The following is a 22,495-nucleotide window of genomic DNA, read 5'->3' on the forward strand; positions in this document are numbered from 1 at the left end:
GTAAGACTCGATCCCGGGACCCCAGGATCATACCCTGGGCCAAAGACAGGCGCTAAACTGCTGAGCCACCCAGGGATCCCCCTGTCCCGAGGTTTCTGATGCTGGTTCCCACCACCCCATTCCCTACAGCCCCTTCTGAGATGAGAGTGGCCAACGTCCGCTGTCTTGCTCACACCGTCCCTACATACCACGTACATCTAGTCTACACACTTCCCTCTGAGGGCTGGGACATGTTGGTACCACCCCTTGGGAAATGAATGACTCCGGAGATGAGTCACGATAGACATTCTCTCATCTGTCCACCCTGCCCCCACCACCACCCTCTGCCCCTAGCAGGACATCCCCCAAGAGCAAGCCCGTGCCATTCCCACAGGCCAGAAGGGGCCGCTGCTTCCATGTGCCTCTAAACTGCCTGGGTAATGGGGCATCTCTCCAGCCCACCCCCTTCCTTCATCTTCCAGCGGAGCAGCAGAGAGTCCATCCCTCCACACCCCGCCAACGACAGTGTCACCTTCGGAGAGACTCTCCTCTGAATTTCAGCAAGCCAGGGTAGCTGAAGGGGTTCTGTGCCAACTATGTTCTCATCTTAGAAAGCCAAACAATTGCCCTTTGCTAGGTAGTGGTCAAGGTCTGCAGAGGGAGCTCGGCCATTGTCACGGCTGTTAAAAAACACATTTAAATAATATTATGTGACCACCTTTAATGCCATCCTGATGACCCCTTCACACAGGTAGGAGACGTGAGGCCAACTTGGTCTGTCTCCTACACCTTCAACATTCTAAGGAGTGCCCAAACCATGATGGGTTGAAACCAGCTTCTGTTCTTCTGCCAGAGGGGAAGATCTGGGTGAGGTTGTGTAAACACATATAAGTAAATGCCAATCATGTCAATGATCCCCACTCCTGTGCCTGTGGCAGGCATAACCAACGGAGCCCCGATCTCGTTCACTGAATCCAGATGCAACTTCCCGTTCTTTACAACACAGCAGCTCCCCCAAGCCAGCGCTGGTTTCTTCGTGCCAGAATTTGAAAGGAGTTCGCTATTCCAGGTCAAGGTTAACGTTTTGGACTCTGAACACAATTGTGGAAGAATGGTTTTCAAGCCCCGAATCTGGGCATAAAGCGCAGAGAAGTACCTGATAATCTGTGCGGAACACTGTGAACCAGGAGCTTTAACTCTGTGATGTCGTGCTAAATTGTATCCTGTCTTCTATGAGATTCAGTATCGATCGGGTGTCAAAAGACTGAAAAACATGTGGAGAAAGACTGAACAACTGAAGAAATGATATACATTAACGTATTCTATTGCGAACTGAGAAAAGATCTTCTTTGTCCCTATCTCACCAGCAGAACAACCTTCCAGTGTGTAGAACCCAAGACTGTTCAGAGCAGAGACCAAGGATTGCAGCATCGAAGAAAGAGCATGGGATTGGAGGTCAGGGGTGGGATTCTGGCCCAAGCTCTGCTGGAAATGCTGTGTGACCTTGGGCAAGATGCTTAACATCTCTGGGCCTCAGTTCCTTCATGTGTAGAGTGGAGACCATGATGTCTACTTTGTGTGGCTACTGTGGATTTCGAGAGCCACAACACGTGTGGAAGGTGCTGCCTGAGTCCCGAATCACTGCTTCTGGGACCTGGCTTGGGTGGGGAAGCGACCCTGAGGTGAGGCACAGAAGATGGATCACCTCCTAGTGCTGATGAGAAATCCCAGTGGGCATATGCTAGTCTGATTGGAGCACCCACCTTTGGGGGAACCAAGCCCTGCACATTCCTCCAGGGATGGGCTGGATCTGCTCAGAAGGGGTCCCATCCATCTGCTGAACTGCCTCATCCTTGGAAATCTTTCTTCTCCTTCCTTTAGTTCTCTTCTCTAGCTACCAAGGCAGCAGAATCTCAAGCAAGGTCAGATCAGCTTATCTGGGTGAAAGCTACCCAGGAAAGTGGCAGAGGGCCTGGTCTCTGTGCCAGTCCATCAGCTAGATTTGGCAGACAAGGGACACATGCTCAGAGAGGGTTCTCAGGGAGAGTTTGAGAAAGGGCACATCTGTGGGAGACCCAAAGGGATGGCGTGGTACCAGTGCCCTATGTCTGGACGGCGAGGGGAGGAAGCAGGCGCCAGAACCCTGGCGGGAGTGACCATGGCCGAGGGCAGCCCAGCAGGAGCTGTGGCCTTTGTAGAGGAACCTGGACAACTCCAGCAACTGCATGGAGGGAACTGGGGAAACACACACACCCCACTTGCTCCTCCACTTACCTGTGATCTCCAGCGTGCCTCCCACGGTGCACCTTGACAGTCTCTGGGACAGCCGGCCCCTGGAGCACAGAACAAGGTCGACAGGGTGAGAGGAGATCCAGAACTGGGCAGAGAATACCCAGTACCTCCAGGAACTAGAGAAGTGCCAAAGCAGAGCAAGCAGACCTGGGGGCGGCCACCAGGTGAGGGTCCAAGAGAATCACAGATGCCTGGAAAATGGAGAGGGAAACCTGCCTCAGGGGAGTGAAGGGAGCCTGGGAACCATCAGTCACACTCCATGAGGCTAACATTCCAGCCTCCCTTTTACAGTTGCCTTGAACACAGGCCGGTGGGACCTGAGGGGAAGCCTTTTGGAGCTTCTGGAAAAGATTTCACTTCCTGATACACTGAGATACGGGGGTAGAAACTAAAATTTGATACGGCTCTGTGAGGAGCTACGGCAGCCTTTTTGCAACCATGAGGGGCCACTGAGAGGGCAGAGCATGAATATGGAAAGAACCTGGGTCTATGCTAACATCGCCGAATCATCACACAGCTCTGGGACCACTTTGCCTCTAGGCTTCCTGTTAGGTGAAAAAATAAATACCCTTGGCTTTTCGGCCACTGCTAGCTGGGTCTTCTGAGATGCATTTGCAAGTATCCAAGTTGATAACGTTAAAGAGGCGGGACTATCTTGGGCGAACGGACTACGTTTGGTTGCAGTTGTTCACCACTACGTCCCGAGGCCGCAGCAGAAGGCCCGACATGTAGTAGGTATTGGCTGAATATTTGTTGAGTGAACCAGCAGTGACTGGATGGACCCCTGACATGCGAGTGTCACCAAGTGTCACCTCCTTTTCTCTCTGCCTCTCCCAATAGCTCAGAAGAATTGCCTCTCCCTGTGGGAGGAGAAGGTCGGGGACTGTCAGAGCATCTTCGAGGGCGGGCGCAGGAAGGCCATGCTGCTACACACATACAGATGACTCATAAAGACGTATTTTTACCCCCTTCAAATGGTGATGTTCCTGTAATAAAGAATTTAATAACCCGCTGTGCCTGTGCGCAGAGAAAACTCATTTGTTTAATAGGCAGCAGTTTGGCTTTGTCATGTTCATTTAGTTTTTAATGACACACAGTTGTGCCAATATTGATTTTAGCTTATAGGGACTCAAAAAATTTACTGTCTAGATGGATCCAAGATGCAACCATTTCATCTTGCCTGCTCTGAAGACACATTGCCACCACCCCCCCACACACACACACACCCCAGCCCCAGCCTGGGAGGGGCCCCGTGGGCACGGGGGTCGGCAGTGCAGCGTGAGAATTGATCACCTCTTCATTGGCAACACCTTCCCTGTCTGCTCTCTGCCGGCCTCACCTCTTGCCCTCATCAGATGGGAGTGAGGCTGCTGCCGTGGGAGGTGATATGTTTTTCATCTTGGAAAGCAGAGCAGGACTGTGTCAAGGAAACGGGAGTTAATTTTCCAGGCACACTCTCGGCAGCAAGTTATTTGTGTGCGTGCTCGCGCGCGCACGCGTGTGCAGGCGCCTGTGCACCTACACCAGCTCAAGCCCGAAGCGTGCATCCCAAATAGGGCAGAGCCCTGCCGATTATTCAGACTGCAAATGTCATGGGGGCCCGCTGGGGCCCAGTCATCTCTCCTGAACATTACTTACAATTTTGTTTTTGTTTTTATTTTTAACTGGGGACGATATAAAAATAGCAAAAGGGATCACGGAGAGAGCTGAACCTACTTTGTGTTTTCTGAACAGTCAATTTAAGCATAAATACATACAGTAGACCCTTGGCATTTGTGGGTTTGACATTTGTAATCTCAACCGTGGGTAGCTTCCGTTGTCCGAGAGCTTCGCTGAAGAATGGTGTGGAATAACCATGATCAGCGCGGCCTGCGTGCCAGGTGCGCAGCCTATTGCAATTTGCAAGAATTATCTCATTTAATCTTTACATCACCCATCTACACCAAGTGAATAGGTAGGGTATTTATGTATTTATTTATTTATTTTTACTCCATTTTAGAGGAAATTGATGCTTGTGGAGATAAGGCTATAGGGCCAAAGTCACAGAGAATAAAGGACACCAAACCTGGGTGCTCTGCAGTTCCTTGCATTTTTTTTTTGAAGATTTATTTATTTTAGAGAGAGAGAGAGAGCTCCCGAGTGGGAGAAGGGGTCAAGAGAGAGGAGAGAGACTCTCGAGTAGATGCCCCACTGAGCCGGGCACCCGTTGTAGGGCTCCATCCCACCACCCTGAGATCATGACCTGAGCCTAAATCAAGAGTTGGACACCCAACCTACTGAGCCACCCAGCGCCCCCTTGCACTTACAATGATCCTGAGTCCAAGTCCTCACTGAGGGCTGTAAACTGGCGTCCAGAGGGTGTGTCACTTGCCTGGCAAGTGAGCCCAGCTGAGCAAGCAGTGTCTGCACCTGCAGGGGGGAGTGAGTGCACGAGTAGGGCCGCAGCGTCACATCCAGGCCACGGCCACACACATAATATTTGTTTTTCTGAACTCTCCAGACTTTTCCCCGGGGGAGCCCTGGGATATTTGCTCAGTGGCTGCCTTTCATAACCTTTGTGTTGCCATAAAAGTAAGGCAGACATGAGGGAGAAAAGAGATAGCTCTGTAGATAGCACATTATGATAATGAACCATATTAAATATAATTTCATGTCGTTGGCCTATTTAATCTATTTATGTAAGTTTTAGCGAGTGCTTTATTCATGACGGGAGAGTCATTGAGGATGGATTCTTAGATTCACGGAATTCGAAAGGCCCTATCAATCATCCATACGAGTCCTGTCCCCAGAGAGGTAAAGTGACCTCGTCAAGGTCATGCAATTAAATTTGAAGTCATGGCCTTTCCCAGGAAAGGTGGGCATCAGACCCCTTGGTAGATGCAACCCCACAAGAACCTCGGTCCTATCCAGTAATTACTTTTTGCATGCGTCGTTTCAACTTAGAACACCATTTCTATGAGAACGCTCGCCATGCTCATTAACCACCCACCCGCCACCCACAGCTGCCGCTTCCATGCCCGCCGTGGCTGGCTTTCATCACTCTCCTTCTGGATGTCTAGATCCTCAGCACAGCATGCAAGGTGGCCCTGTAGGGGCTGGGCCCTGGGTTCCTCGCTGCCCTCCCCTTGCTCCCCACCCCGCAGCTTCACTGGCTTCTTTTCAGCGTCTCCTTCCTGCCACAGGCCCTTTGTGCATGCCAGCACACTCCTGTGACTCCTGGTGACATTCCTCACGGCCTTCAGATTAGTCAATCAGCCCTCCTCAGGGTGGCTTCCCTGACCTCTCAGAGCCCGTGCACTCTCATAGTGTTTCAATGGAGCACTGACCTCAAGCATCATTTTGTGTTAATTTCTAAGAGATTTTTAGGGGCACCCGGGTGGCTCAACGGTTGAGCATCTGCCTTCGGCCCAGGGTGTGATCCTGGAGTCCCAGGATCGAGTCCCACATCGGGCTCCCTGCATGGAGCCTGCTTCTCCCTCTGCCTGTGTCTCTGCCTCTCTCTCCGTGTCTCTCATGCATAAATAAATAAAATATTTAAAAAAAATGTGTAAGAGATTTTAATATCTGTCTCTCCTACCAGACTGTAAACTCCACAAAAGCAAGTTCCAATGCCCTATTCCTGTATCACTAGTTACCCTCGGATTGACCGGTTTAGGACCGTGGCGTTTTGCTCATGATTTTGTGGGTGAGGAATTTGGAGAAGGCTCCACCTGGCAGGTGTCACTTGGATCTCAGCTGTTGGCCCGAGGCTGTGGTTGTGAAGGTTCACCTGGGCTGGACACCCGAGATGGGGTGCTCACCTTGTACCCCCTGCAGGTGATTGTCGCTATCTGGAAGCTCAGCTCAGCTGTCAACGGCAGCACCCACGTGTGGCCTTCCCAGCATGGGTGTCCCCGGGGTACTCGAGCTCCTTACAGCCCCCAAAGTAGGCTATGTGGCTTCCCTGATCCAGCCTCAGTAGTCCCTCAGTGCCGCTTGGCTTCAGCTCCTTGCTACTGGTTACAAGCGAGTCACCGAAGCCACTCAGATTCAAACAGTGGGCAGCAGACCCCACCTCCACCAGGGTAGGGGAGAGGCAGGACCCCACTGCACAAGAGCACACGGGACGGGAGGGGTTTCTCGCAGTCATCCTTGGTAAATGCGACCTGCCACAGCAAGCACAGCGCCTTTTTCCTTCCTGCCTTTGACTCCGTGGCGCCCAGCACCAATCTTCAAAAATTACTTGATAAACAAATGGATATAGAGGGGCGCCTGGGCGGCTCAGTGGTTGAGCATCTGCCTTTGGGGTCCTGGGATCAAGTCCCTCATCGGGCTCCCCTCAGGGAGCCTGCTTCTCCCTCTGCCTGTGTCTCTGCCTCTCTCTGTGCGTCTCTCATGAATAAATAAATAAAATCTTAAAAAAAAATCAATGGTTATAGATGGACGGTTGAGTAAATATATATAGTACTATGGTCCGAATGTCTGTGTCTCTCCGAAGTTCACATATTGAAACCTAAGGCTCCGGGGGATGGTAAGAGGAGGTGGGGCCCTTGGGAGAAGATCAGGCCGTGAAGATGGAACCCTCACAAATGGGATTCGCGCCCTCCTAGATGCGGCTTCGGAGAACTCCTTCTCCTCTTGCACCAAATAAGACGCTATGAGAAGTCTGCAACCTGGACGACAGCCCTCAGCTGACCGTACTGGCACCTGATGGTGAACTTCCAGCCTCCAGAATTGTGAGCCGTGGGTTTCCATTGTTTATAACCCCCCTCACCCCCCCATCCCCCTGGCCTGTGGCATCCTGTTCGAGCAGCCCCGGACCCACTAACCCATGCCGAAGAAAAGGCAGGCGGGCAGGCAGGCTCCAGAAGCTCCGTTGAGGAAGACGGGGTAAGCTAGCGTGGGGGCAGTGGACATGCCCGTGGCGGCAGGAAGGCTCGTCCTCACTAGCAGTCCACATCCCGTGTTCCTGCCCAGCAGGTGGACCCCCTCTTCTGCAGCCCCCACCCAACACGCTCGGGGAACCCCCTGCTCGTCGACAGGTGGGTGTGCGCTCAGGACGGCGGACTCGTTTCAACACCATTCAGAGAAAGATAGAATCAGGAAACATATCTGCTGTAAAAAACACACAACAGCCAGAAACCAAACAGCCTCCTGGCACCTTTTAAGGCCCAGAAGAAATAGAATTTAATTCTCTACGCATCTTGATTTGGCACCTGTCACAGCTGAGGGGTGACTGTGTTTTACGCTGCGTCACATGGCCGGGGGCGCTCGGAGCAGAGACAAACATATATGTTCCTAAGGCCAACAGTTCAACAGCGAGGACAACTTTGATTTACTCCCCTTGACGGGGGGCACGTTAATAACACTCCAGGCACCTTTGCAAGTCGACCCATCCCGGTTCTCGCAGCAGAGCGGGGCTCGGGCCGAGATCCCAGACTGAGGTTTGGTGCAGGCTTCGCCTCTCCTTGAGCGAGAGGGAGCCTCTCCCGGGGCCTGTGTCATCATCCCTGGTGTCCCTCCCCTCACCCGTCTAGCAGGCTCCTGGGTGCTGGTGGCCGTGTGGGCAGCTGGGGAGAGGCTCCGACCAGCGTGCTGCCCGCCAGGGCACAGCCTCTGCACCCTGGTCAGGCCTCTCCTGTGAGCCGGCCTCCCTGCCTCCGCACACCGCACGCACCCCCCACGGTCAGCAGACCTCGCTCCCCGCGGCCCCTGGGTCAATCATCCCTCCCGTGGTACACGGTGACAATGGACAGAAAATTATATCGACAGGCCCTTATTGAATATAATTACTGCACAGGAGCCACCTTGAACCCATGGGCCAGAGTGGAACTCAGCTGTGATTCAGGAATATGCCCGGTCAGTAACCAGGTAGTAGTAGCTCCAGGTAGGCTCCCGGTCTGGAAAGTCCAACTAGCACATCCTCCCTTCTGGCGGACGTCTTACCTACTTTAGTAGATAGCACTCAGCAAACAGCTCTTATGGGCTTATTATTATTAGGTATTGGACTCCAATTGCATCCTTACGAGGTGCACAGGACCACGTCTTACTTCCTGACGCACGTGGGAAGGTTCAGAGAGATGCGTGGAGGTAACACCGCTGGCAAGTGTCGGGGAGGAGACTGTGCCCCGGTGCCCAGTGGCCTGGGCCTGTGATTTGGAAGCCGGAGCTCCTCCCTGATTGCAGGGCGGCCTCCTGCTGAGAGAGGGCTCCTCCCGGGGACCAGGGTGGCCACCCCGTGGTGCTGAGGTTTGCCAAGCGCTTCCCCGGTGGGAGTGGACTGGACGCAGAGATCCACGCGCAAACCCAGGCCACAGTCGGTTGGGGCTGGGGGCCTCCGTCTGCGTTTCTGTCCATGGTCCTTGACCTTCCCGGGGGCTCACGTGGGACGGGAGGGGCCTCCAGCCTGAGCGGCCGGGACCTGCTGGTATCAGCTGCTGCTGGGGGACCGGGGCTGCCCGGCGCTGGCACGGCTGTTTCAGGCGCTTTCTGAGCGTCCCCGCCCCACATCCTAGTAACTAACCACCCGGTGAGGTAGGTACTGTCCTTGTCCCATTTTACAGGTGAGCAAACTGAGACGCGACAAAGGTAGGGAACTTGTCCAGGACCACATGGTGATGGCTGGTGCAGCCACGTAACTGGGGGCCCCCAACAGGCCCCCCCGCCGCAGCCACCCGGCCACCGTCTCACACGGGGGGACTGGCAAACAGCAGTCTCACCTGGTGTCTGCACGGGCTGCCCCCTTAGGCAGCAGAAACTTATTTTGTCCCACGTCTGAAGGCTGGAAGTCCAAGATCAAGGTGTCTGCAGGGTTGGTTTCTTCGGAAGCCTCGGTCCTTGTGTGCGGAGTCTTCCCCCCGGGCTCGTGCGTCCCTGGTGTCTCTGTGTGACCAAATTTCCTCTTAGAAGGACACCAGTCAGACTGGACGAGGGCCACCCTAATGGCCTCATTTCAATTCCGCTACATCTCTAAAGCCTTCGTCGTCAAATATGTCACCATCTGAGGTCCCAGGAGTCAGGACCACAACATACGAATTTTGAGGGGACCCAAGTCAGCCCATGGCACCCAGGAACTGGGGAGGGGCTAGGACCCGGGGCCGAAATGAGATGAAAAGATTGAAAGTGCGTGGGGTTGTGTTCCCTCTTTCCAGAGGCCAGAGTAGGTTTTCTTTTTTCTAAAAAGGAGGACAGTGGGGAAGAAACAGCCTGCAAGGGTGGTTCCTGGGCACGTGAGGACGCAGACCGTGATGTCAGGAGGAACCCAGAAGGCCAGGGAAGAAGAGGCAGGGGAGAGAGGGGAGCCAGGCAGAGATGGGGCAGGGTCTGGCCTCACACTGGGATCCCCAACCCATTGCACTGGGAGCTCTGGAAGGTGAATTGCACCACAGGTGTCCTCTACCCCCAGGGATGGATGAGGGGCTGGGGGACACTGCACCTGGCATCTGTGGGCCATGGGCCGTGGCCACCCTGGAGGGCATCTCGGACAGAACAGCCCTCTGCAGAAGATCACAGGTGAGTCTTCCTAGCAGACCCGAGTGTCAGGTGCACCGCCTGCCTCAGGAGACCCAGGTGCAGCCTCAACAGCATCTCCTCTGGGGGGGCCGCCTGCCGTGTCCCCCAGGCTGTGGCACAGGGTCCCCTGGGGGGTGAGAGAGAACCTGCTTGCAGCCCACTCCCCGGGGAACCTGCAGGGTCACAAGGAAGAAGCATCTGGAGAATGGCCCCGGGGACCAGCCTCTACCATCCCCTCTCCTTCTACCTGGGTTCTCCCCACTAAGCCCAGACTCACTTTTGGGGGCCACATATAATCACAGGCTTAGACTCAGACTTCACCCTCGCCTGCACACTGTACTGGCTGGGCACCAAGGGCCAGGCCCACGCAGGCTCCGTGAGAGCACCACCCCCAAGTCCAGTGCTGGGGGAGCAGTGACCTCCTGCGTCCCCACCTCCAGAGACGGCCCGGAGGACCCACCTGGTCAAGCCGTCCTCACCCGCCTGTGGCCCAGGCTGCCTCTGCCGGCCTCGCTTACGATTACCACTAGTATTTGTACGTTCGGTGCCGATGGCGTGGCCGGCACTGTACAAGACACCGCGAAGACCAGGTCCCACCCCTCGGGGCTGATGGGCCAGCCGGACAAGCAGCTCCTCAGCACACACTCGCTAAGACTCTGTCTCTGTGTCTCTTGTGAATAAATAAATAAAATCTTTTTTAAAAAATTTTTATTTATTTATTTATGATAGTCACAGAGAGAGAGAGAGGCAGAGACATAGGCAGAGGGAGAAGCGGGTTCCTCACAGGGAGTCCGATGTGGGACTCGATCCCAGGACCCCAGGATCACAACCTGAGTCGAAGGTAGATGCTCAACCACTGAGCCACCCAGGCGTCCCCAAAGAGGGACTTCCAATGGGTTTGGAAGCACATAGAAAAGACTGCAAATCCTACCAGCCACTGGCCACCAGCACAGCAAGGAATGCATCTAGATCCTTCTTCCATTGCCCCACCCATGGTGGAATTAGAGTAAAATACAGAGCAGTCACTAGACTGGAAATAGAGGTGCATATACAGTATTCAGATGGATTATTGATAGTGCGATGATTGATAAGTCTGCTTCCAGACATCAGAACCACCCTGTGTTACCCACTTCCCACGCTTGTCGGAAAGATGATACCATGAAGCAACTCGTGTCGAGTGCTCCCTACGTGTCAGACACCATTCCGAGAGCTCTACTCTCATCATTAGCTCATCCAATGTCACAAGAAGACCAAGGACGGGGGTTATTTTGTTCATAAGGGATAGATGAGGACATCAAGGCATAAAGTCACCAAGTAATTCAACCAACGTGACACAGCTTGGAAGTAGAAGAGCGAGAGTTTGAGTGGGAGCAAAAAGAGTTAGGACATGCCCTCACGTTGACCGGGAAGGACATAGCCAGTGTCCCACATGTTGTGACCTGCTGGTGGGTGGTTGACACAGACCCCGGGTCAGATGGGTTTGGGATTTGGAGATCAAGAGACCTCCTGGCACTTGGGTGCCCCACCTAAAACCAGCAGGTGCACAATCTCCTACAGCTGCTCTAAGAGCAGTGTCTGATAGAACAGCGGTGCTTCTGAGCCCTCTTTCAGTCCCGCGCGTGTGTGTGCTGCGCGCACGCGTGCGTGAGTCCACGTGCATGTACGTGTATAGTCCGGGGCCTATTGTTTTCCCCATGGTGGAGAGTCAGATACAACTGGGGCCAACCAGAGTGTGCATGACCGTCCCCCCGTTTATCTTCCCACCAGTTCCTGAGATGCCATCGGGCCCCCGCCAAGGCGAGGAGACAGACGCGCCGTCACAGGACCAGGAGCCGCGCTGTACTCACGGCCCTTCGCATCCCCTGGTTTCACAAAGTACAAAAATAGGAGGCAAGCTCCAGACAGCTCAGATGCCGGGCTCAGACAATCGCAGCCAAGACAGAGAAGGGGAGGGAGGAGAGGAGGAACACAAGGAGAGGGAGAAAGGAAGGAAAATCGGCCACTTAAGGTCAAAACAGTGAGAATAACATGAAAACGCTGCCAACGGAGCGGAAGCAAGACGCCTTCGAGGTTGGAAATGTGACAACAGAACTGTTGTTGCCTCTGGGCTGGTGTCACCGCCGTAGTCTCTCCAAGGATGGGATGCTGGACAGAGGGCTGGGTGGGGGAGGCCAGCCGGCTCGGGATCTCAGACGGGGGTGCCGGGGGTCTCCCAAGAAGGGGTGGGAGGGTGCCACGTGGGCCTCCTCCATTCTGGAAGGCTGACGGAGGAGAGCTCTGATGGATGGCATTGATGGGATGGCATGCAAATGTATGCAAACGAGGCCTGGGAGAACCGGTGGTGCTTTTCTTTATTTGTTTATTTAGTTGAGACAGAAGAAATATATGCTCATTGTAAACGAATCGGAAAAGATATGCGCAAAGAAAGAAATCAAAATCCCTCATTAGCCCACCACCCAGAAAAAACAAAACAGCATTGCTAACATTCGGGTGTATATTTTTTCAGATAATTTTCTGCCCATACATATATAGTTGAGAGGTTTTTTTTTTTTTCCCCTAACCAAAATAGGTTCTTACTTTACATACTGTTTTGCAACCTGCTTTTTTTTTCTTACATTGAAAATACATCATAAATGTGCTCATGGCACTATAATTTATTTAACAAATTCCCTATTGTTAGAAATACGGATCGTGTTCAGCTTTCTCAGCCAAGGTTAAAAGATCCCATGATTCAGTTGCGGGAGGCAGGCTGAACAGTACAAGAGATGGGGAACACTGACCTTTAGAAAATTGTGTGTGGGGTAGGGATTGGGGTGCCCAGAAGAAGCTCAGATCATACAGTTCCGGAAACAGAATTATTTTTAATCTCTCAAGGGCGCAGGGAAAAAATTGCTGCCCCAAATTCAGACCAGAAGCAAGTCATCTAGAGCCCTTTTCGTCACCCCGGCAAATAGGCCTCTGGGAGGCCTACCCTGCTGCAGGCAAGGTTAGGCAACTTCCCAGGGACAAGGGGAAAGGAGACACAATCCCACAATTGACCCATCTCCTCTTAACATCAAGAATTTGGCAGATCCAGCGCCAGAACCCTACACCAGCTCTCCTAAGGAAGGACAAATGGAAGCAGAGATCACCCCCATCTGATGGGAAGACACACGTGAGGAAGAAGGAACACACTCGTTGCAAGGAGAAAACAATGCTCCAAGCAGACTGTGTGTCCCAGTGGAAAAGGAGCAGGTTAAGAGGTTTGCTCTGTTAGCTTTAGTTGAACACCTATTATGCGCCTGACTCTGCGCTAGGCCCCTCTGCATATAATACTCATTTAATCCTAAGAATGCGGCTATGAAGAAGTTGGCTTTCTGTGGATGGGGCCTCGAGGGAAGGACCAGAGAGAGGGTCACATGGGTCATTCAAGGGCAGAGCTCAAATGTGGAGCCCCCTCCTCCGAGAAGCCAGAGAGGCCCCAAGTGGAGGAATGTGCAGTGTGCAGAGGGTGGGATGCGGGAGGAGAGGCTGCTGGGGAAAGGTGACTCTGGAAAGCTGCTTTGCCCAAAGGAAGGGGCACAGAAGGGGAGAGAAAGGTGAGGGCATTAGGGGAGGGAGGGCAACAGTGTGCAAACCAGGTGGGAGGGGAGGCGGGGGGCTGGGGGGGGCTCTGAAGATGGGGTGAAGACAAGCCGTCCTGAGCTTGCATGAGCAAGCAGGGGGCTGTCCTGGGAGCCCCAGAGGGCAAGGCAGGGTGGGACCAGAAGGGCAGGAGAGAGGCAGGCGTGGTGTCCGCCTCCACGGGGGGACTTGGGAATCAACACTCAGAGCCGGAGCCGGGCTCCTCGCTGCCCCTTCCCCCTAATTACAGCTTAGGGCCCCAAGTGAAAGCCGCTTTGGGCAAGATTTATTAGGCTTCTCCATTGCACTTGAGCTTCATTTGTTTTGCTCCATATTTGCTGGTGGCTCTGACCCAGCATTAATGGCCTATTTGGAGTCCGCGATCCTCTCGTGTCCTCTCTGAGGCTGGAGGGGGCATCCGGGCTTTTTATTTGCCCGTGTAGCTTGCTTTTTAATTACACCAAGTGGGCAGAGCAGGGGCTCTGGGCAGAGCAGAGGGCTGCGGCAAATATTTATCATTATTGTTAGTATTTTCACTAATAATCCTGGCAAATGAGAAACTGGAATCCAGAGGATCAGGGTTGTTAATTGAAAAATAATGCCGAGAGGAAAAAAAAAAAAAAAAAAAACACAGACACACACACACAATGTGGATGGCGCTGCGAAAGGGAACAGAAATGCAAGCTCACCTCTTCCCCGTGTTTGGGGATGGGATGCGCCAGAGCTCTTCTTTCCCTGCAGGGAGGGCTGGTCCAGGCCCTGGGAACCCAAGACAACATCATGGATTATGTCTTCCTAAATTCTGGAAAACGAGGAATGGGTTTGGGAGTATTTAGGAGCTGCAGTGACTCCTTAGGGGGGTGAGGGGCGGGGGGGGGGGCAAAGTTGAACAGACCTCAGAGGAGGCATAGCTGGAGACTGCCTTTGCCATCACCTCCTTGAAGACCCACTGCACCCCCCAGACTGGTGAAGGCGAAAGAAAAGGTAACACACAATGTTGGTGAGAATAAGGGGCACTGGCTCTCCACCACACTCCCTGCAGGGGGAGAATAAACTGGTAGACCTTTTGGAGGGAATGGGGGGAAGCCACTTGAACCCTTGAAAGTGTGCATTCCTTTGACCCATGATTCTCAGCCAGCCCCCTAGTGAGATGAGAGATAAGGGCAAAGATAGGTCTGTCAGCAGGACTTGGAGACAAAAGTCCCTCAGTCCTCCCTTAAAGAGAAGGATCTGGAGCTGTGCTGTCCCCTAGGCTGGTTGCTAGAGCCGCAGGGGGCTATTTCAATTTAAATTCATTAGCCACACTCAGTCCCAGGGGTGTGCTAGTCACATTTTAGGCAGCACTCAACAGTCACATGTGATGAAGGGCTGCCATATGGGACAACGCAGGCGTCGACGTTACCATCACCCCAGAAAGTCGTACTGGCCAGCACTGGTCGGGAAGTGCACCTCCAATCCTGGTCTCCACTCAGCAATGCAGAAGGATATTTGTTACAATATAAATGTCATCGTGTGTTGACATATTGAAAATTCTGCATTGCTTCCACATTGACCTGAGAATGGGGACCAAACTCGTCTCACAGGGTCCTCTCTGACCTCACACTGGGCCGATCTCTACCTTGTCAGAGTTCAGCCACACTGACCTCCTCATAGGCCCAGAACGTGCAAACCCCAAGGCCTTTCCACCAGCCATTCCCTGAACCCACAACCCTCCCTCACTTGTCAGTCCTGGCAGGGAGAGGTGGGTGCAGATCTGGAAAACGTGCCCAGAAGCAAATATAGCTAACCAGATCCTGGCAAGCAGGGGTCCACAAGTCTACCTACCGTTCCCTCAGTAGATGTCTGCCCCCTAGAAACTGGGGGTCCTCTGGGTACCATCTTGGCCTTTATTCAACAAGGGGAAGGTTCAGGCTCAGAAGCTATTTTTGCTGGTCTGAGGATAGTGAGTGCGATAAGAGAGAAGAATCCAGAACTGTGGCCCACACCCACACACACCCCCACTAACACATGCTCCTCTGCCTTCTCTGCCTCATGGTGAATATACGAATTGACAGGCTTGGATTTCAGTCATTGTATCCATGTCTCCATAGTCATCATCCCAGGCAGTACCAGTGAGTGTTAGAGGCGGTTTTCATCAGCCTGTCTGGGCTCTGGGCCCCCTGGCACTGGAACAAGCTGTCCTTCCCTCCACCGAGTCCCCAGCACTCGGGCTCCCACCCTGAGCCATCGCTAACCACTCCCAGGACTGTCTCCCCCGTACAAGGCAAGCTTCTTAAGGACAAGCCCTGTCATATTCCTTTGCACATCCCCAGGCCAGGCTGAGGGTGTGGCATCCAGCAGGTACTCAATAAATACTTATTTAAAAAAAAAGATTTTCTGTATTTATTCATGAGACACACACACAGAGGCAGAGACAGAGGCAGAGGGAGAAGCAGGCTCTGTGCAGAGAGCCTGATGCGGGGCTCCATCCCAGGACCCCGGGATCACGACCTGAGCCAAAGGCAGATGCTCAACCGCTGGACCACCCAGGCACCCCCCCTTTTTTTTTTAAATTAGAGGTAGAATGAATCTTAAGCAGGCTCCACGCCCAGCACATAAGCCCAACACCGGCCTCAACCTCACCTCCCTGAGATCTTGACCTGAGCCGAAATCAAGAGTCGGATGCTTAACTGAGCCACCCCGGAGCCCCTGGTAAATGCTTAGTCTACATGGTAGGCCTTCGAATTCAGCTCCTCAGATCCGGCTGTTCAGTTGAGCCCACCAGTCTGCATAAGATGGTCCTGTGAAAAGCCATGAGAAGCTTATAGCTGGGATACTAAATCGAGTGGAGGTGTTCCTAATGATCTTAATGGGTGTTATTATTTTAAATTAACTAATTAATCTGATTCTAATGTGCTCCAACAGCATAGGGCCATCATGACCATTATCGTTACTTTATAGCTCTGACGAATCGAGCCTTACGTGGTAGAAGCGGCCGCCCTGTTCACTCGGCCTATTACCATCATGGCCCGTCTGTATACAAACGTCCAGGTGGCATTAAAGACACCAGGATTGACACTAATGTATGTTAATAGTCATTGAGTCACTCCCGAGAGGGTAAGAGGAAGACAGGGATCCTAAGATGTTCTCGATCCTAAGCTCTCTGTGAGGTCCCTCTCCTCCCTCCGTTCTTCCTCACTCTCCCTGCTCAAGATTAGGACAAGCCCCCCTCCCTCCAGCACCAGGGCCGATGGCATCTTTGCTGGTTGACCTCCGTGCCCCCAGTCCTGGAAACCATCGCCAAAGCACAACCAGATACACTGTCCCAGGTCCCAGTTCCAATCTGGCTTCCAGTCCTCTCTTCAACCTACCTCACCTCTCTCAAACCCCCTTTCCAGCCAGGGTCCTTGGTGGAAGCCCTGGGCTGGGTCCCCTGAGGGCACGTGCAGTGCTTGGAGCAGACGCATGGGTAGGGATAGAACATGATGGGACAAGTGCCAATTGTGATGGATGTGAGGAGCCATGGCACTCGGAGGAAGGGGCCTTGCGAGTCTTGGTGGAGGGAGGGAAGTCACCTTCTCAGAGGCGATGATGTTTGTGCTAAGTCTTGAGGATGAGCCGTCATCCCAGTCACATGTCTACACCCACCTTGGAATCTTTGGGTGTCACCCCTCTCCGCGTGAGCTTGCTCCTCCTCGTCTCTGCATACATGAGGTCTCCGCCGGCTACCACATACTCAGCTCAGTCCCATCACCCTGTAGGGGCCCCTGGACACCTAGCCATGGTCATCTCCACCTCCCTACCCCCCAGGCCTCGGTCACAAGCCACCTGCTGCACTCACAGGCTGCCCCGTTTAAGGGATTTGATCTTTCCAGAGAGCTACAAAACCCTTTGCTAAGTTCCCATATCTGGGGTGTTTTTCTCCAAATGCTTCACCACCTCTTCACCTCTTTCAGGTCTCCACTGCAGGTCACCCTACACCAGGGACCACCCTATCCAAATGACCCCACCCCTCCAAGTGCTCTCTATCCCCCTTCCTTAATAAAAAATATAAGTTTTTCCTGACTTACTCTGCTCCCTGGCCCTTATTGTCATGGAGTATACTATGCACTTCATCTGCTTATGGTTTGCCTCCCTAGGCTGGTTCCAAAGCCGGTGCACTCGGCAACCGGTTGATTGACTGACTCTTAGTGACCCTAGCGGTCTATATTAAATCAGTCTTCAGAAATGTTAATGTGCACGAGAACCACCTGGAAATCTTGTTAAAATACAGATTCTGATCAGTAGGTCCAGAGTGAGCCTGAGGTCCCACATTTCTAACAAGTTCCCAGGTGATGCTCATGATGCAGGTCCAGGGACCCCAGCTTCCCACCCCATTGAACAGCAGGGGACAGGGTGGGGTGCTGATCTCCAGACAGAGGACCCTGGGGATCCCCAGAATTGCACAAGGCGTGGGAGGCAAGGCAGCAGGCTAGGAATCCATGAAGGGTGCCAACTATTGCCTGAAATCAGAATCAATTACACGCCTTTCAGACATGTGTATCAGGATTCCTCGTGCTGTGGGGGATGAATAAAATACGTTCATTTAAAAGCATTACTGAATCCAAAGTAACTTTTCATTGTTGTGCATTTTCTCAACTGATAGATGCTAAACAGGTGGGGAGGGGGGTGTTAAAAAGGTTTTAAGACCTGTTTGGAAGATGCCGCGGCCTTGTGTCCTGCTCCCTTCAGAGGCTGATTGGCAGGAAGCAGGTGTTACAAGGACTATCACCCTGAGGGCCCTGGTGGGGGACAGAGACACACACACAAGCACAGAGGCCGGGCGTGAAGGGCCTGCAGGAGCAGCCTCTCCTGGAGCAGGCCAAAGGACGCTGTCACCTCGGAATGCTCTCCGGTTGGCATGGCAACAGTTGTCATTCACGTAAGTAGCTGACCCATATTTAATCAACAAGAAAACAAGGAGAGTGGACGAGGAGGGAGAGGGGGTACACCGACCGCTCCTCACCTGGCCCGGAGAGCTGGAGCCCGCTCCGCGCATCCCTGCAGCCACGAAAGCAGCCACGAAAGCAGCCCCTGTGGCAGAGCCCTGGTGCTGCTGAGCATCCCCAGCGCCACTCTGTCACGCTCTCCCCATGTGTCGCTTTATCCAGCCCAGCCAAGGACACTGAGGTCAGTGCTGCATTCCCATTTTAAAGAGGAGAAAACGAGGCGGGGTGGGCAAGGCAGGAGGCTACGGATCCAGGAGGGGTGCCAACTGCTGCCTGAAATCAGAATCAATCACATGCCGTCCGGACACAGGTATCAGTACTCCCCGTGCTGTGGAGGACGAACGAAATGCGTCCATCTGAAAGCATCGGGGACGTTCAACGACTTGCCCGAGGTCACACGGCCAGTGAGCGGCTGTGTGGGACTCAGCATCAGTCACCGAGGTGTGGTGACTTGAATCTGGTTGCCCTTGGCGCATAATTTAACCGATACGATATAGTCGAGACAGCGTCGATACCCAGCCCAAGCTTGAGAAAGCCCACAGCACCTGCTCTGGACTCTGGGGAGACCACCCAGAGAAGGGGGGGCTCTGATGGCGCACGAGGAGGACAACAGCCCAGCCAAGCCCGGAGCCCAGCTGACCTCGGAAGGACGACCGACGACCAGGCCAGAAGAAGACTTGCCCGGCGGAGCCCAGTCCGGGTGGCAAAACCACACAAGTGGACCGAATGGCTCATGCTTTATGTCGCCGAATTTGGGGCTTATCTGCTTCCCAGCAGTAGATCTCTAACCCAAGTGGGTCTCTCTGAGTGGCCCTTAGGACCTGCCCTACCCCTCTGGCCAGGCCCACCACCAGCCACTCTCCTTATCCCTCCTCTTGCAAGGTGCGCAGATCTTTCCCCTGCCCCCCCCCCGCCCCCCAGCCACACAGAATCTCTCGTTTCCCCACCTTGCTGCAACACACGTTTCACTAAACCTGACTTTACCTCCACAAGGTGAATCATGCACTCTTTCCCCGCCACAGCTCGTCCTAGCCCAGCCTCAACCGTTTCTCACCTGGATGATCGTAGAACCTGCCAACAGGTCCCACCACACCCCCTCTTGCCCTCTCCAGACCGTTCTCCATGGGCTTCTGACTGTGTCACCCTTTTTGTTTCTTCTTTCCTGACCTGAGAGACCCAGTCCCCCTCAGGTCCCTCTGCTGCCCCCCGCCCCCCCAGGCACATTGGACTCCTCTCTCTTTCCCACCTCAAGGATGTCCTGAGTGAGTCTCCTTCCGCCTGGAATACTACTCTCCTCCTCTTCTCCAGGGTCAATTTCGGCTCATTCTTCAGGTCTTAGGTTTTTTTTGTTTGTTTGTTTGTTTTTGTTTTGTTTTGTTTTGTTTGTTTTTTGGGAACAGACGGTATATTTTACACACAGTGAAATGCGCAGAGCTTAAGTGTACAGCTTGATGAATTTCAACAAATATATACACCCATGTAAGCACCACCCAAATCGAGATACGTGGAACATTTCCATCAACCATCACATAAATTAGGGTATACAGAACGTTTCCCTTATGGCAGGAAGTCCCCTCAGGCCCTTTCTGGTTGTTTCCCCCTTCTGATTCCTATACAACCACTATGTGCCTTTGCGTGCAAAGCCTCCTGGTGGACTCACATTTTTCGTTCTCTTGAGTAAAGTCCTACAAGTAGAAGTGATAAGTCGAAGAGCCGGTACATGTCACTCGATTCAAAACCAACAGTTTTCCAGAGCGATCGGACCAGGTCACATTCCCACAGGCGGGCGGTGTGTGAGTTCTGTTCCCCCTACACCTGTGTCAACACGCATCAACACCCCGTAGTGTCGCGCTTTTTACTGTGCAGGGGTAAAGCTCAACTTGACGTCTGCCTGCTGCCTAATGACCTCCAGCATCTTCTCATTTTTTATGAGCCACTCAAGTATGCCCTGATGTGAAGAATCTGTTCAGGTCATTTATCCACATTTCATCCTACTGTTTGTCATTCATCTATCTATCTATCTATCTATCTATCTATCTATCTATCTATCAAGTAAGCTCCATGACCAACACCAGGCATGAATTCACGACCCTGAGATCAAGAGTCACATGTTCTACTGACTAAACCAACCAGGCGCCCGTGTCTTTCTATTATTGATTTCTAGGTATCCGTTTTTAAAAATTTATTTATTTATTTATTCATGAGAGACACAGAGAGAGGCAGAGACACAGGCAGAGGGAGAAGCAGGCTCCCTGCTAGGAGCCTGATGTGGGACACGATCCCGGGACTCCAGGATCATGCCCTGAGCCAAAGGCAGAAGCTCAATGACTGAGCCACCCAGCGCCCTAGGTATCCATTTTCATACTGTTCTCAGTTCTCTGAGGGCATCCTTCCCCCACCACCTGCCCACCCCCCACACCCATGCACCCACTCAGACTTACATCCAAGAGTTAGAGGCTCTCACAGGACCTCATGCTGGCCTTGAGGCCTCGGTTATGCTTCACTCAAGTGACATATCCTATTACGCGGGTATATGTTAGTCTCCCAGCAAGCCCAGCTCCACAGGGGTCTGGACCACATCTGCCCTCGTTACTGTTGAATCTCCAGCTCCGAGCACAGTCCTGGGCACAAAGGAAGCCCTCAATGATTTTTTTTCACTCAACCAAGTTTTTTATTGAGTGTCTACTATGAGTCAAGCAACATTACAATGGAGCATCACAGTGAACAAGACATGTGAACTCACAGAGCTGCCATTCTGGGCTAGGGACAGGGGTAGGAGAGGGCCAGTGAAGAACTACACCCATAGATTTAGGGGGTGCCAAGTCGGAGTAGGTGTTTTGAACTAAATAATAAAACTGCGAGAGACTAGAGAGTGACATTGCATACGATGATGGGAGGATCCCTCGGACAAGGTACCATTTGAGCAGATACTTGAAGATGAAGAAGGGAGCCATGGAGGTGCCTGGGGCAGAGGAGAGCCTAAGGGATGCACAGCAAGGTTTATATGGGAAAAGGGGAGCGATGCATGGGGAGTAAGGCAGAGAGATATGAGGTAGGGGGATGTCACCTAGGGCTAGGTGCTTTAAACCTCTCCCCCGCCCCCGGCAATCTGCTGGAGAAAAAGAAAAAAAAAAACTGCATATGCATGCACGTGCACACACAGGCACACAAGTACACACTCAAACAGAACATTCCAGAAATCAATTTTTATCTTTACTAGACATAATATGCTCTCCAGCATTTTTTTCTTCTTTGCTCTTATGTTCCATTCTGTTCTATTTCATATCATCAAAATGCTGATCATGACCCTCTACATTGATTTCATGACCTATTAATAGATTTCTATGTACATGGAAAAGATTCTGGATGAAAAGCTGCTGGGAGATTTTGAACAGAAATGTGAGGCAACCCGACTTGCAGTTAATTTTTTTTTCACTTAAGTTTTGTATCTTAACAGTTTTATGGAAGAGTGTGAACAGACACAAAAGCAGAGCCCTTGGAATAAGGTGACCCACGGATACTCTCATTCAGCTCCCACAATTAGCAACATTTTACTACCTCGCCTTCCAGAATCCCTAACCACTCGTTTGCTGAGGCGTGTTAAACCAAATCTCAGACGTCGTATCATTTGCCCTTAGATACACCCATATGTATTTCTAGCAAATAACAATCCAATTTTCATACCCAGCAATATTTTAATACTTCACCCAGCTCATGATCAATCTTTCTCAATTGTCTCAAAAACGGGTTTTTACAGCTGGTTGCCTTGAATCAGGGTCCAAACAAGGTCCATACATTGCGTTTGGTTGGGATCTTTCTTAAGTTCCTCTCTACTTCCCTTCCTCTCTCTCTCTCTCATATTGAGGCTTCCGTTACCTAAAGCGAAATGAGCAATTTGATGGGGTTTGACAATTGTACACACTCACGCAACCACCCACCCTAATCAAAACTTGGCACATTTTGTCACCTCAGAAATTTCCTCGATGTTCCTTACCAGTCAACCCACACTATCCTCACCCAAAGGCAACTGCCTTTCTGATTTCTATCACCATAGATTTGCTTTGCCTGCTCTTGAAGGTCGTATAAATGGAATCACACGGTGTGTTGTCTGGCCTCATTTGCTCACATGCCTGTGAGATTTATCCCTGTTGTTGGGTGTATCA

The 22,495-nt window shown here is 52.4% G+C and overlaps 1 long non-coding RNA gene across 5 annotated transcripts; it reads right to left on the bottom strand.

Moving 5' to 3' along the window:
- Positions 1-670: 670 nt before the first annotated feature.
- On the bottom strand, positions 671-20,993 carry LOC125755711 (uncharacterized). Of its 5 annotated transcripts, XR_007412818.1 has the most exons (7): positions 16,716-16,798; positions 15,988-16,145; positions 14,055-14,124; positions 8,970-9,132; positions 4,578-4,680; positions 2,254-2,462; positions 671-1,243 (listed from the first exon to the last, which is right to left on the bottom strand). It is a non-coding gene; the product is annotated as an uncharacterized LOC125755711 (long non-coding RNA). The 5 variants fall into 5 exon arrangements; XR_007412816.1 differs by lacking the exons at positions 15,988-16,145; positions 16,716-16,798 and adding an exon at positions 18,034-18,196 and having other exon boundaries at positions 2,254-2,312; XR_007412815.1 differs by lacking the exons at positions 15,988-16,145; positions 16,716-16,798 and adding an exon at positions 18,034-18,196.
- Between the last annotated feature and the right edge of the window lie 1,502 nt (positions 20,994-22,495).

Source organism: Canis lupus, chromosome 9, assembly GCF_003254725.2.
Source record: "Canis lupus dingo isolate Sandy chromosome 9, ASM325472v2, whole genome shotgun sequence".
Lineage (NCBI taxonomy): Eukaryota > Metazoa > Chordata > Mammalia > Carnivora > Canidae > Canis > Canis lupus.